We start from the raw sequence: 16651 nt of genomic DNA, 5'->3' as shown, positions 1-16651 counted from the left end.
CCGTTGCAACTGCCACATGCACTTGGGCTTTGGCTGCCTTCTGCTATTCAGGTGTCGGCCCCTTCTGCTTTGTGATCCAACCTTCCGCAGATGTAGTAAACAATCTCGGGCTTCTTCTTCTTCTTCATATCATTAGCCTTCGGTCCCGAAAAGACAGGCTTGGTCTTCTCTTTCTTCATATTCCTCCTAGGCCGGTTCTTATGCTCGACAAGGTTAGCTTGAGCAGGCATCTTCCCCCCACCATAACCTGCCTTAGACTTCTCGATATTTATAGCAGCAATGAGCTCATTAGTAGTCAATTGCTGCTTTAAGTGCCGATGTGTAGTGACAAAGTCATGCCAAGAAGTAGACAGCTTGTCCAGAATGGCATTGAACTAAAAACTCTTAGGGAGGACACAACTGTACTGGCCTAAGTCTCGCACAATCAGCTGCAACTCATAGATTTATTCCATGACTGATCTGCCATCTCCCATACGAAAGTTTAGGTAGCTTGCCACCATGAAGGACTTGTTGTCATTTTTGCTTTTAGCATACTTTTCATTCAGCTCTATCCACACCTTTTGTGCTTCCTTGAACCCAACGAGCTTGTTTGATAGGACAGCCAAGACACGTGCTAAGGCTGAGGCATTTGCCTTCTCCCAATGGGCCCTTAAAACATCGAGATGCGTTATTTCGACCTCGTCTTACACGGCTTCCCCTGGAGGAGGGAGCGGTTCTTTGGTGAGGACCCAAAAAAATCTGAGCTCCATCAACCATAGCCTCGTCCGGGTCAACCAGCCTTAAAGCCGGTTCCATTGAAACTCTCAGACTTAATTTCATCCGAGGACGATGGTGGTAGGACAAAGGAACTAGAACTAGCCATCTCAAAAGCAATAGGATTTCTGAACTATTGTATATAATACGATAATATGAGCTTTGATATTATTCAATATGTATAAAAACAAGAAATTAACAATATGATCAAGTATACATGACCTTTGAATGTAAATGCAGGAAAGCAGAACTATCAGATTCCATATTCATGTATATCTCAAAAGCTGGACAGTAGATACATATGATGTATAAAAGTGCTCTCAGTAAAAGCATAACAATTGGCCTCAGGACTTTCAATGTCCTGCCCAGGAGGTGAACCCCCCAAAACCAAAAAAGATAAAGGTGTGAGAGCAAGAACACAAAGAGAATTTTCAATCGATGAACAGGAGAAGGAAACAGGCCTCCATATAGCGGCAATAGCGGCCTCCAGCACCACTCGAGCCCCCGGAAGGGTCGGAGGGCGGTTACGCCGCCACCGCCTGAACGCCGTCCGCTCCCCTCTACTCTTTATCATTTTTTATCCGCTCAACCCTAGCTGCACCGACGCCCCTACCCTTGTACTCCTAGCTGGATGGGCCTAGGCCAAACAAAGGCCAAAAGGACTAGCCGATCCAACTGAGGAAAGCCCATGAAACTTTATAATTTCATGAATTTCTCAACAACAAGATCTGTCTCTACTTATGATATCTCATTCTCCGTCCCCGGATTTGTTTGGTACCTCTCCTATCTCTCGTCTGATTTTAGCCCCTCTCTCTTAGATCCGTCTGTGCTCACAAGATCCATGTGTTTCTCAAGGTAATATGCCTATGTGGGGTGACTAGATCATTCTCAATTGGTAGCTTTAGCTCATCAAAATCCTGAGCAAATGATAGCTAGGTAGCTTTGCTAATCATCCAGCTAGGTCAATTTCACAGACGACGTTGACGTCATCAGAGTGCATGCTCTACCGACTAGCCCGCCTAAGGTCTGCTGAAGTAAGATGGATGAATGCCCAGGGGGGGGGGGGTAGTGGGCTACTGAGTTGGGCATGTGTATGAGATGGGGAGATTTGCCTTCATTATATTATCGTGGGATTTGGACAAGAACTTTGTAATGGAGAGGGCTACTCAACTGTCCTTTTTCTCTTAGAGATTTGGGAGTTTTGTCAGGAGTTTTTCTTTTACTACTTACATGTTAAAAGTACAAAGATCCTAGCCCCTTCTGTGTGTTTCTTCAATTTATGCCCATGTTGCTGTAATTGGTTGTGGAAGCATCATTAATCACAATACATGAATACTTAATCATGCTTGGTTCTTTAGGAGCATTACAATTGTTTTCTCATCTTATATGTATGGTAATCATTGATTTGGAAATGTGACTATGTGAGCATGGGTATTTGATTTTATCTATGGTGAGCCAACAGTAGAGCTATGGATTCTAGGTTTTAGGAAAAAAGTAATTACGCATGGATTCTAGGAAAAACTTTTGGTTAAGCAACATAAAATATCATTATGGTTTAATTCATGCTCTAGAAGGACACCTGCAAGTTTTGACTTTTAAAATACAAGTCATTTTAATACCTGTAGAAATGCATAGGCATGTTGGCTAGTCCTGCTAGCTTCCATGCCCCTCATCTCACTCTCCTGTCACCACCTGATCTGCTCTGCTACCTATCCCTCCCTCTCCCCCCCCCCATCTCTCTCAGTCCTACGCGTGCACGCACTAGCTCACCTCGTCTCATCCACTAGACAGGCATTAGATTGATTTTCAGTCTGCAGGCATGCTTTGGGAGGTGATGAATGTCAAAGCATGCTAGGACCATGTGGAGCTTCATATCCTCTTTGAGCCTTGCCTCCACTATATATAAAATACAGTATGTTGCTCTTGAGCAAGACACCTCCTTCTACAATTGAGGTATGTTCTTTCAATCATTAGTTTTTTTCCTTCATTGCCTTGAGTACTAACTGTAATCTTAAGAGCATAAAGAGATTATGTTTGATAACAAGGCTACAAATTTCTGAACAAAAGAAACGTACAATTCTGAGGAGTTTCGATTGGCAACAGCAAGGTGATACCTTTGTTTGATGACCTCAGTTTAGTTTTACCGAATTGTCGGTAACATTGTTATCCCAACATGTTGAGTTGGACTTTACAATGAAAGTGCAGTGTCCTGTTGTATTATTAGGGTTATGTACTGTTGGTTTTATAAATCATTTTGCTCAATTGAGAATGTTGGTGTGTTCTCCCTTGAAAGCAATGAACTTGACAATTAGATTAGTGTATATGACAATGACGGGGTTTTGTATGATATTTGCTTTTTTTTTTCAAAATTGAACGAAGACTGCCATGCATTCATCCCTCTATCTATACCGTATCTCTATGCCATGTTGAAAATAGGCAAATAGGCAATGCATATGACCAAAACTAAGGAAAACACTAAAGATAGTAGTAGTATGGGTAAATCTATACCATGTTCCAAACCTTAGAAATGCTACAGATTCAGATTGGTATGAATGGTGTATGCAGTATGGTCTGCGCTATAGCTTTCTTATAGAAGCCATTTTTAAATACTTTCAGAAAGAATTTTTTACTGGTGCCTACAAAAGAAGTTAGCCTTGTGCTAGTCATTTCTTCTAAGGGTCATTGTTGGGGGGAAAATAAGCCAGCTTGAGGATAATGGTTGAAGATTACTATCCAGGTCCCCATGGAGCCTTGATCTCCGGATCCTCAGCTAAAGGCTCAACCTCCAAAGTCATCAGGTCTCTTCACGGTACCTCTTTGTACCTGCGAAGCTTTCCCTTGGCTTGACCGGCTCGGCCTCCCGAAGGCTCAGCCTCTCGAAGCCTCAGCCTCTCGAAGCCCCAATCTTCCGGAGTCCTGCTTCACAAAGCGTTCACCTCCCAAATCCATGCCTCCCGAGGCCCCCGCCTTGGGACGATCGGGCCACCTTCCCGAAGACAACAGGGTGAGTCAGCAGTCCCTAGGAAGATCTACCGAAAGGGGAGCGCCGATCGTGCTCTGCCTGCCAAGAAGTGACCGGCATTAAAGGCCTAGGCTGATGGGTGCCACTCTGACACCCTAACGTAATGGAGGCAATCCTGACATCCCTAACAGTGCGGCGCCGGGCCGCAATTGGCAATCGGCTTGCCGCACTCCAGGGGGCAGGCACCACGATAGTTACCATGGTGGATATTTATCTCCTCGATTGGATAGAAAGTAGTTATCTGGGATAAAGCCCAGTAATTCAGTCGGGTCCCAAATATTTGTACATTATGATATCTCTTACGCCAAGCTACACATGACCCTATAAATAGTGGGCCATGGTCGTCTGGGGACGAAGGAGAAAAAAATGGAGGGACAGGCGAACAAAAATGGTGGCGATGAACACAGAACTCGCATCACAACAAACATTTATTCTCCCCCTAGATCAATCCATTTTTCCTATCATCAATATACTCATGGTGTTCCTTCCTCTCAAACTTTGTCTCCAATCTTGAGTCTCCTCCTTAGAAGAAACTCTCGCCGTATTTGCTGGGGCAAGATAAACTCTTACTCCAACAGTACGCCGTCCGTGGGGATTCGAACATAGAAGTGCTAAGAGAGGTAGGAATCCACCAGGAAAACCACCAGAGAATCGGCTAAAGCTACCATACCCACTGTTGTAAGCATGCAACCATATGCATGGCTATCTCAGCCATACGCACCGTATGCATGTTCTAGCTCTGCTGCCGTGTGGGACACTCCGACCTCGGCCAACCCAGAACCCTAGGTCGGTACAGGAACTTCAGACGGCCCAGAGGCCTTCCAGCCCCTGCATAATGAAGACCTTACTGCCCTAGGAGAGGACACGACCAAAGACACAGCCAAGCAGGCCGCCTTCCAATGGTTCTGGGCGGTCCAACCCAGGAATGCTCCCAACTGGGCTTGGTCCCCAGGTATCCCCTTTGATCACACCTGGAATACCCCGAGCGAGCCAACATCTTCTGAAAGTCTGTCCACCGAGAGCCCTCCTTGGGCCCCTCAGGAAAGAAAGGGTTCCAAGGAGATAGAGGGTTCCAGGAGGTGCAGATCCCGCCAGCGCCTCTGATGCCGCGCTCGCAACGCAAACCGCTCATAGGGAACTCCAAGCCCACCTCGTCTGGGGAGGCATAGTCAGAACCACTTCGGCTCCAAAAACCAGTTCACCGGGCGGCCTCGACAGTCTCGCAAGGGGAAAGGAAACCCTGGGGAAACCACAGGCTCCGGGGCACACCACCTTCGACAGTGACCCCAATGACAACTCCAAGGTCTGGTGCCCCTAGAGGCATACAGGTGCATCCTGCACAGACCAGTGCATGGCCAAAACACCAATGTCTGTTGTACCCTCATTACCTTCCGGGAGGACTACCTCGGAAGGCAAGCCAAACACCTGGCCGCAGAAGGAGCCGGGAAAGGACGATGCGGAGTTCGGGGGCCTAGGGTAAACTCCCGAGCGAATCCCCAGCCCCTCAACCTCGCACCATCACCACCAACCCCACTATCAACGGTACCATACCCAGCAATGAGAACTAAGTCGGGGACATGCCGTCGCTAGGCTCCGAATGAAGTACCTCCAGAGGCGGGAAACAGCTGGGGGCTGAGGCGGTCGAGGACCGCCTCTCCCGACTAGCCTTCGACCATGCCTCCCACGTGCTGCTACCAGGCTCCAGATGGGTTACCTCCGGAGCCGGGCAACGGCTAAAGGTGGAAGGGGTCAAGCTCCGCCTCTCCCAGCCTAGCCACAGGCTTCGAGGCCGCCAAGCCTCACCATAGAGACCTTATTCCTACAAAGGTACGCCCACTGTCAACTACCTAGTAGTTTACCTAGTGATCCATCTTTCATGCGGCAAGGTTAGAGTCTGTTGGGGGCCTCCAACTATATTGTTAGAAGTCTTTTTTGAAATAGATAGCTACTAAGTAGATGTAGTAGAACTTAAGTTACATTCTCATTTAGCATGAGCAGTTGTTTAACCTAGCTATGTTTCATGCTACAAATAGCTTCTTGTTGCGAACAGTAGGCTGCAAAACTTAGCTAGCATAACCATGCATAATCCCTGCACTCCCGCAGATGCATCGTGCCTAGGTCGTCTGTGGGGCGGGTCTGCCCAGGTTTCCTGGAAGGCATTGTGTGATATCAGAAGTGTAGTTGCCACGTATCAAGGGATTTCCTTGATAGACCGTGTTGCGGTGCCACCCGTAAGATATCTTCGGGTGGCGTGACAAGCCCATGTATCGCGGATGTAGCATGCCTAGGTCAACTGGAAGGTAAGACTGCATAGATTTTCTGGAAGGTATTGCATATTCTCGATAGACAGTGAGGCCCACACCCGCGGGCGCCGCCCATACCTAGGTCACCTGCAAGGCAGATTATGCCCAGGGTGCCCTGGAAGGCATTTGCATAGCCTCTGGTGTCGAAGCCACGCCCCAGGGGATGTCCTCGTTGGTGGAGTTGCGGTGCTCTGAGGAATGCTGTCGCAAGAAATCCTCGTTGCACGACATGCCTACACACCGCGGGCGTAGCATGCTTAGGTCACCTGTAAGGCAAGACTGCCTAGGTTTCTTGGAAGGTATTGTGTAGCCTCTATAGTGTGTAGATGCCGATTATCAAGGAACTTCCTTGGTAATGTAGTTGCGGCACCCTCGGGGGATTTCTTCGGAGGTGTGACAAGCCCACGCACCAGTAAGCATCGCTTGCCTAAACCTAAGGTCACCTGAAAAGGTTTTCCGCAGGGTAGGCTTTGCCCTGGTCGGAAGTGGAGCCCACACACCGCGGTCGTAGCATGCCTAGGTCACCTAGAGGGCAAGACTGCCCAGGTTTTCTGAAAGGTATTGTGTAGCCTCGATAGTGTGTGAATGCTGCATATCAGGGGACTGCCCTGATGTGAGGATGCAGTGCTCTGAGGAATGCTATCACAAGGAATCCTCTCTGCATGACATGCTTCTATACCACGGGCGCCGCTTGTGCCTAGGTCACCTGCAAGGTAGATTATGCCCAGGGTGCCCTTGAAGGCATTAAACAACTTCGGTCATATAAATGCCACGCGCCAGGGCACATCCTTGGTGGACAGTGTGGCGGTGCATCCCGGGCGTTTCCTTGGGAGCACGCCAAGCCTACACACCGCGGGCGTAGCATGCCTAAGTCACCTGGAAGGAAAGACTGCCTATGTTTCCTGGAAGGTATTACGTAGCTCCGATAGTGTGTAGGGCCTTCGGCTTTAATTCATGCCAAGGAACCTTACCAAAACCTCCGGTAAAAACGGAGAGCTTCACCAAAAACCTCCGGTAAAAACGGAGAGTTTCATCAAAAACCTCCGATAAAAACGGAGAGTTTTACCAAACCTCCGGTAAAAATGGAGAGCTTTACCAAGACCTTCAGTAAAAATGGAGAGCTTCACCAAAAACCTCCCGTAAAAATGGAGAGCTTTTCAAAACCTTCGACAAAAAAGGAGAGCTTCACCGAAAACCTCCCGTCAAAACGGAGAGCCTTACAAAACCTCCGGTAAAAACGGAGAACCTTACCAAAACCTCTGGTAAATACGGAGAGCTCTACCAAAACCTCCGGTAAAAACGGAAAGGTGCACCAAAAACCTCCCGTAAAAATGAAGAGATTTACAAAACCTCCAGTAAAAACAGAGAACCTCACCAAAAGATCTGGTAAAAATGGAGAGCTTTATGAAAACCTCTAGTAAAAATGGAGAGCTTCACCAAAACCTCCAGTGAGAACGGAGAACCTTTCACAGGCCTCCGGCAAAAACAGAGAGCCTTTTACAAACCCCCGCACGACGGAGAGCTTTCACAAAAACCTCCGCACCATGGAGAGACTTCCAAAAAACCCCCACGATGGAGATGTTTCTTTGAAAACTCCGCTGGGCCAAAAGATTCTGAAAAGACCTGGCGGAAAAGATACCTAACATCTTGAAGGCTAATGCCTCTGTGCCGAAGGGGTACAAAACCCACTAGCCTCTAAAAAGGCACAACATGCCAATCAAAGGGGTATAAAAATCCCCCTCCCTACAGGGGAAGGTATGACCAGCATGACTCCAAAACACGCATGGTAAAAGGTAAAATCATTACCCTACCATCTCCTTTTAAGACTGTCACGTCCTGAAATCCGTAATTGTGTGTTTTAATCCTAAAACATGCAATTTCAGCCTCATGTTCCAGTTTGGGTCACTGGAGCACTTCACTTTGAATCAATGAGGTGGGAGAAGGAAAACTAAGAGAAATAAAGGAGCTAGAAGTAAGTGTGGACTTTCCTCTAGGTAAATGGGGCCCACTTTGGTGGAAAATATCTCTCTATAGGTGGGCAACAACACTCTCTCTCCCCCTAAAAAGAAGAAACTTGCCCATACGTACTACTCACCCACTCCACCAGATAAGGCTTTTTGAGGAAGCAAGTTGGAGTTGGCTGTCTCTCACTCTCTCTCTTAGGCTCCCTTTTTCCCCTTTTGGATCCCTACCTCTGGGAGCAAGATCAAGGTACGTATGTGGTACTCACGTGACCACCAGCTCAAGGACTACTCGTCCATCCAATTCATTTTCAGTTTCCCCGAAGGAATTCGAGCTGGTTCTGAACTTGTTTGGTGTTCTTTGGGTGAAGCAAGGAAGCAGCAGTTTTTCCACTCTTCTCCAAGCCATTTTCCGTCGTTTCCTCCTTCAACTGGCGGTCACCAATCTCAGCAAAGGACCTTGGGTGAGTCTGCTAGGCTCCCATGGCAAGTATGCTCATTTTTGGTTGGATAGATCTTGAATCTGGAACTAGGGTTGTAAAGTTCTTCAGTCTGGGAACAAATGAGAATTTATGTGGATTTGAGTTAGGAATCATGTTGCTAGACGGTTGAGCAAAGTCTAGACCCTGTACACCCTTCTAGGCATTTTTACCTTTGATTTAGAGAGACTCCCAGGTTAGTTTAGCCTAGTTTTTCCCTTCGTAATAGCTGCTATTCTGGAGTTGCACGAGGCTGGTTTTACTGTAGCGCCGAGTACTGTTCACCCGAGCACCCGGGGTACTGTTTTCCCGAGCACCCCGGGTACTGTTCACCGAACCCCGAGCACTGTTCACCGAGCACCCAGGTTACTGTTCACCCGAGCACCCCGGTACCGTTCACCCGGAGCACTCCGGGTACTGTTTATCCCGAGTACCCCGCGAGTACTGTTCATCCCGGGCACCCTGAGCACGGTTTATCAGGCTTTCCTGATAGCTGATAGCTTGTAAAATTCGTAGTTAATTCGTACGAACTCCAAACTTTATGAGACCACTTGGAAAATTCTGGTTTGGACAGTACGATCTGGGAAAAATATTTTCATGTATTGTGGAGCATATTTTTCTTTTATGGTCGCATTTCATACATGCTCATTACATTGCACGCGTTGCTCTCTATAGTGAACGCCGATCCGTCGATCCCGGAGGCCGTGGGCGATCGTGAGGCGTCCCACCTTTCTGATCCAGGGCAGCAAGACAAGCATCATTCATATTGCACCGTGTCTACTTAAAAATTTAATATGTTATCTACGCTTATGTATACATTGCATGTGTCGGGTACTGAGTTGGGTAGAACCTATGCCGATGCATTATCCCATTTCGGTCACGTGTCATGTGTTGTTCCTAGGAGCCTAGTGGTGTCATCGAGGTCTAATTTTAGTTCGCTATGCTTAGTGGTACTTAGGCTTTCCGGTAGAAGTCAACGACGGCGTCCACCGTTGTCGCGAGCCTAGGACTTATTACTTGTTTACACTTATGGTTGTGTTGATGATGAGTCAGTTTGGTGAGTGGTGAGTTGAGACGAGATGTGGGCGGTGTTAGGGGTGTCATCTGCTCACGAGGAGTCCTCAGGCAGTTCGGGGAGGGAACCCGGACACCGTAGACCGCTTGCACCGGTTAAGCACCGATCATCGGTGTAGTCGGCTTTAGCACATACCTTACTCACCACATGCTGATATAATGGTAGGCGAGCTGATTACCTTCGCAGACGTGGTCATGTGGGCCTCGTCATAGACGGTGTGAGTCCGGTTTGAGTCCGGGCTTTTAGCGGTATTAGTTTGCTCGGGGAGTAGTTCTAATACCGCCTCGCCGAGCTATGGTTGATCCACATGGTTGGGCCTGGTTGGGAAAGGTTGTCACGGGTACCCCCTTGTGCGCATCTTAGCGGGTGGCACAAGCCGTATGGTCCCTGTGTCGTGTGGGTCCAGGAGTATCCCCCTGCAGGGTGTATAATCAGTTCGAACTGCCGCGCTCTCGGTCATGAGCATCGCTATCGCTTATCTCCACCGAGCGACCATGTTTTGGTCGTAGAGTTTCGATGTGGGTTGTGGCATGGTTGGATTGGGGTGGTTTGGTCGGTATGTGGTTGGTGGTTTGGTGGGAATGTTTTGCTTTTATACACTTGTTGTTCATATATCTGTTCTGATCAGTTGGTTGGCAGGGTTTGAGTCGGTGGTTGGTTAAGTCAGTTGCTTACACTTAGAGTCTAGGTTGCTTACCGCTTAATGAACTTAAACATGTATTAATCCTTGCTACAGCTTTAAATGCATGATCCTTGGAGTCGAGAATATATATACTCATACTGCGTAAGACTTGCTAGTACCTTCGTACTAAGGGGTGCTGCCCTTAAGTTGCTTTCAGGTTCGCAGGTTGGCGAGGAAGAGGCAGTGTTCGGCTACTTTGTGCCTGCCGATCAGGGTGACGGGCAGAAGTAGCACCTTCTACTCTGAACTCCGGCGCTTGTGGTATGGAGCCTAAGGGCATACGGCTCCATATTCTTTTATTGTATAGGTTTATCTTCCGCTGCGTAGTTGTTGTTGTTCCTCTTTTGTTGTAAATTGTGGAAGCAGTTGCATGTTTAATAATGATAATCCAGTTTAATTATTTGCTCTCTATTAAACTATATTGTGATATTTGAGTTGGAAGGCATGTGTTCCGATCCTGGGCACAAAACACGTGCCGGAACTACCGGAATGGTATTCTGGTTAATCGTCGAGGTTGTGATTATGAATAATGATCCTCCTGATGATTAATTAGAATACTATTTGGACGGTTCCTCACAAAGACACATTTCATATATCATTTTTTTATACTAACATTCAATAAAAGTCCATGCTGCATAGCACGGGAAACATAGTGGAACCTCTGACTATCCATCGCAGGGATAGCAAGGCCTAGCAGCGGCTGCATTTGGCCGATTTGATGTGTAATGCTTTATAGCAACATGGAACTATCACTGCTTGTGGAACGTTATGGTAGTTTCTATTGTTATTTCCTGTATGATATTCGATGCCAGAAATGTGAGTACATTGGATTTATGTATGGGAGTGAATAGTTTTTCAAGCTAAATAATTCTTCATGTGACTGCTTATCTGACTATTATGTTTATTGCTGTGAGAAAGCAAATCATCGATGCTGACATAATGTTTGCAAGACATTGAGTTTGCAAAATGGTCACATGGAGTACTGCATGATAGCTGAAATTCTTAAGCTCATTTGTCTTTTCTTCTGGAGCATCTACATTTTCAGTAATTGTTTTGATTGACCAAATATGCTTGAGTGTGACAAACAACGCTAAAAAGGCTAATACTATAGTAGGGAACAATTTTTTGCCAAGTAAATATGGAGTCATGTAAATGGATATTGAATTTCATTATGTAAAGGTAAATTGTCGCAAGATGTCAAGTCATCACATCATACAAGGGAATTTGCATGTTTTGAATTTAGAAATTTGGAAGACACTTATTTATGATCAATAGCAATGCGTAGGCACTTCAGCTAGTAATCTATAGTATCCCACAAAAATTCTCCTAAAATTTTGTGGCTTGGAAAGATCTTTTGGATCAGAAAAGAAGAAAGGAGATATTTGGTTCATGTTGGGCACAATTCATTTAGTCCCACATGTCATCATCCCCACCTCCCTCCCTCTCTTTGTTCACCGTTGGACTTTCTCATCCCTTTGCCGACCACAGCTACCACGGAGCTACTCAGGACATCAGGCTGGTACCGCTTTCTCTGACCCTAAGCAAGGCCGGTTGCCGCCTTACTTCTCTCTATCTCTTCCTCTCTCTCTCTCTCTCTCTCCCCTTTCTTCTCTCTCGTTCGGCCATTCTTAATAGACCAACCGAGCACACGCATCCACCACCCAAACCCGCAACGCTAAGCAAATGTCTGCCCCAACCGAGCCTCATGGAGCACGAAGGAAGGTCACTGAGTCCTTTCCTCGACCAGATCCGGTGCATCGACGCCTTCTTCCTCAGCGCCAGAAAAACCTTCTCCGCCACTCACCATTACGTCGTCTCTCCGTTGCTCCATCTCCCGAATCCACAGCTTGGTGAGCTTCCCTATACCCTCATGAAGCTTTTGCTCGTGCGTTTTTAGTCTTGGCCCATCGCCGGTGCGCCCATCCGCGTGAGCCACCCACCGTCGCTGCCTCTTTTCTCATCGCTGGCTATGCTTCGGCCAGGCCTTCTGGTAGAGCCTTGCTTAGACGGTTTCCCAATGGTGCGCTTTAGCTTTTGGTGCCCTCAGCCGCCATTCGCCACTGGCGAAAGCTACAAGTGCCGCCGCCATGACCAACACTATGCGAGCTAGGCCCAAGTCAATTTTGACCTTGTCAGCTCAGGTCTAGCCCCACCGGTCATGGTTGTGGCTAGCTAGCTTTGGGTGCAAAAGGAATGTTGGCCTTTAGATAATTTGTTTAGTTCAATTATTTCAATAAAATGTGAACTAGATTATTTGTTACATTGTAAATTGGTTGAGAAAATGGATAGAGAATTGTATATTGCTCCAATAATCATGAAGCCACTTATGTTAGCTTTGTGTAATCATGCTCTACATATTAAAAATATTAGGAACTATGAAACATGTACTGAAATTCCTTTTTTGGATGAAATATGTTTAAGCTTCAGTAATTCATAATTAATTCTGGGTAAGTCCAAAATTGGTGAAACTAGTTTTGTTAATCTTGTTATATTTTGCCCTGTTCATTAAAAATACTCACCCTCACATAAAACATAATTAAGTTTTTGTTTAGGATTAAGCTTTGGTTTAAGCTTAATCAATCCAGGAAAAAGGTTAAACAATTAACGGTAACCCAAATTAAGAAATCATTGATGCTATAAACTCATGACATGATGTGGAGCATGCATTGTGGAGCATCTCTCATCGCATATCAACCATACACATTGCGATGCATCGTTCCTTTATTTAGAAAATGACGTTTTGAAGAGTCATGTGCTTGAACTCGAAGACAAACCAGTGAAATTCGTGAGTGAGGAATAGGAAGCACCATGCAAGCATCTATCATATTTTTCCTATATTTTGGTGAATTATTGGTCAATTTGCTAGATACTACTACGTGTCGTATATGCATGTTTAGTGAGTTGATGTCGGGAATATGGGTAGATCCTATTTGTTGCATAGTATCTACCTTGATAAAGTTGTTAATCCTTATCCTTGTAACTTCGGTATATTTGTGTCATGGTCTAACTTAAAAGTGATGCTGTAATTGCTTAGCCCTTGCATAGGTCCTCAGTAGAAGTCAAGCGATGGATGTCACCATTGTTCGTGAGTCATAGGACTGTCAATTATTGTTTCACGAGAATTGACAAGTTGGGATGATGAGCTTTGTGAGTCTGAGAAGAGACTTGAGCAGGTGGTAGGGGTAGTTAGGGAAAGGAGTCCCGGATATCATAGGCCTGTTTGAATCGATTAAGCACCGAACGTGGTGTTATTTGGCTTAAGCACTTTTTTGTACTACCACATATCTGAATATGGTAAGGATGAGCTGAATACCTTTTGTATTTGTGACCCTTTGGCTTGAACGTCTACGGTGTGAGCGAGCGGCTTGTAGAGGCATCTAGGTTGCTCTGGGAGTATACCTAGCTGACCTCCACACTGAGAGGCGCATGTCCCTATCGGTCAGGCCTTAATTAGGAACTGTTATCATGAGTGCCAAGAGGATGGCCTCGTGTCATGTGGGTCAAGAAGTACTCCCCTACGAGGTGTAAGAACTATTCGAATATCCGTGCTCTCTGTCATGAGCACGCTTAATGTCCATTGGGAATCATCGTAAAGTTTCATTTGTTTGTGGTACGGGATTATGTGGGTTGTTCAGAAGTATTTGACGATGCTTATTGAGTTGAGCAAGTTTACATTTCTTGGAGATTATGATCATTGATGATTAATGCTAGTTGTTCAGGTCATTATGTTGGTTAAAGTGCTTTTTTGCTAAATCAATTTAACTTCTGGCCTTATTCCTTGCTATTAATCTAAATGTATTATCCTTGAAGTTGGAAATATACTCATATTGTGTAAGTCTTGCGAGTAACGTCATACTTAGGGTGCTGCCCTTAAGTTGTTGTAGGTACTGACGAACTAGTGTATGTATATTTCTATCTTGCCGATGCTGACGATGGACAGGAGTAGAGGATGTCTAATCAAGCTAATCACAGTGGGACCATTTGGGCAATGGCACCATTGGTCTTTTTTATTTATTTATACTTTCCGCTATATATGAAAAATACGATATTAAGTAGAAACTTGTATGGTGAATAAGGTACGTAATAAGTTAGACATTTACACTCTATTTATATCTTGTGATGAAACTATATTGTAAATGATATATGCTATGATCTTGGGTTCGTTGAGCATATATCGGGATTACCGGAACTGCTCTCATTTAATTGAATAGTGATTGCGATAGATGTTTCTAGATAAGTGTTAGCACTCGACACGTTAAATTACGGGTGTGTGCTAGTTCTTATCTTTATAGATAGCCAACACTGTCGATTAAGCTGAGTGTGATTTGGACAGTTCTGACATTGCCACTGCTCCTGTTGTTGACTTAAGTCTGGTGATGGTGTTGCTGGTCCGTTCTATTATCGATGTTGTATGTTGGTCACTAGCCGTGCTATGTTTGATTTGTTGCCATCAGTGTTGTGCATTGGGTCGCTGGTGATGGTGTTGCCTCCGATGATGTATGCCTGTCACGGTCGTGCCATATGCCAATCGACTGGTGTGGTGTGTTTATCTCTTTTGTCCATGTTTCTGTTGTCAGGCAACCCTGTTCCGCTGTTGATGCTGTTGTGCTCCTTCTATTGCCAAGAGGTCATGTGTTGTTGATAGCCTTGTTTTGTTGCTGCTTGTGGTGGCCGATGACCGATGCTGCTCCTGGCACCATCCCTTTGTTGTCATACGAGTTGATCCCTGCCTATTGCTAGTGTTGCTACACTTTTGATGAACTGGTGCCAGTCATGCTATGGACAGAGGCCTATTGCCAATTGTTACTTTGTTGATGGTTTGCCGGTTGCTCTGTTGATGATGTGCCTGGCTGTTAGTTTCTTTGCTGCCTGATATGGGTCCTGCTGCTCATCAACTGCTCGCTTGCCAATGATAATTACTGAGGTCTAGGGGTGCTGTTGCTTGTTAGTTTGCGAATATTTGTTGCCTTGTTGATGTTTGACCAATTATGATGAGTTGAGATCAAACAACTAGTGATGCTATGTGCAATACTGTGCTCCTGGTTGCAGGTTCGCCTGTGATACTGGTGATGTTGTGCATTACACTGTGCTCCTAGTTCGTGGGTGTTGCCTATTATTTCGCCTGAGGCCCATGATTAGCGACTCAATATTCTATGCTGAGGCCAATGATGTTTTGAGACCGATGATGCTATAATGAGTATATTTACGTATGGCCAACGTTGCTACTCAACAACATAAAGAACCAACGAGGTTTTGGCATCTTAACTTTATGCTTGTGTTCTCTTGTACAACTTATGTAGGCTTGGAGACCACCGGAGATGACGACCATCAAGCACAATTTAATCAGAGATTGTTTCCACTGCAGATATAATTAACCAGAGGCTTCACGAAACAATAGTAACCAAGAACTACGTTATCGTCTGTAGTTAGTTAGGAAAATGTTATATGGCGTAGTTCTATGTAAAATATGAAAACTTATACTCTGTAATTCTGAAAAGAATTAATAAAGATCAATGTTTCCTTCCTTCATTATCTTTTACTCATTTTATAAATGTTTTATATATTGGCACGCCGCGTGATATATAAATCAAACATACCTAAAGGGAGGACGTTTCTCCTCCTCGAAACACTAGAGTTCCGACCATTAGACTCTGGTAGCTAGTCTGCTAGTTTGTGGGTAGAGAATATGATCAAGGGAGCCCCAACAGAATGAAGTAATTATCCCTTTAGATTAATCTCCTTTTAGTATTTCTTTTGACCGCATGGTACAATTATCTAGTAATATGAGCTAAGCTGATTCTTAAAAAAAGATAATGTAGTAGAGTAAAACCCACTGATCCCTGTTCAATTCATACTTCAACTTTTCCACAAAAGGTACTTTCTGCGTACAGCACTGCAAGGGAACAATAGTACAGATGGTCACACCAAACTAGACTTTGTAAGAAAATTGAAGCATCATTGGGAGCTTTATTTGAAAAATTTGACCTTTAGTGCCACAAAAGTTTATTATCCCAATGTATGAGCAAATGATTAGGCTAGGTGAAACAAAGTAGCAGGTACAAAAAAGGAAAAAAAATCTTCTCATGATCGACGTAATGTTTCTGGATAATGTCGCAAGAATCAAAGTTGCAGTCAACAATGTATCTACAGAACGACATTGTCATAAATTATAATCTATTAATGATCTGAAAACTAGTATCGAACCCAAGATGTTCGAACATGAGAGAGCTGAGTTGAATACAATGGTAAAACCACTATGGCATGCTTTTTTTTTTATCCCTTGCCCTCAAAGCTTTGCTAGGGAAGAACCATCCAATAAGAAAAGATAAGATGTCGAGATCTGTGAAGTTTAGACTTTACCTGAACCTTTCAATAG

The sequence above is a fragment of the Phragmites australis genome, chromosome 11 (genome assembly GCF_958298935.1).
Source record: "Phragmites australis chromosome 11, lpPhrAust1.1, whole genome shotgun sequence".
NCBI classification, from domain to species: Eukaryota; Viridiplantae; Streptophyta; class Magnoliopsida; order Poales; family Poaceae; genus Phragmites; species Phragmites australis.
Note: the sequence above shows the minus strand (reverse complement) of the source record.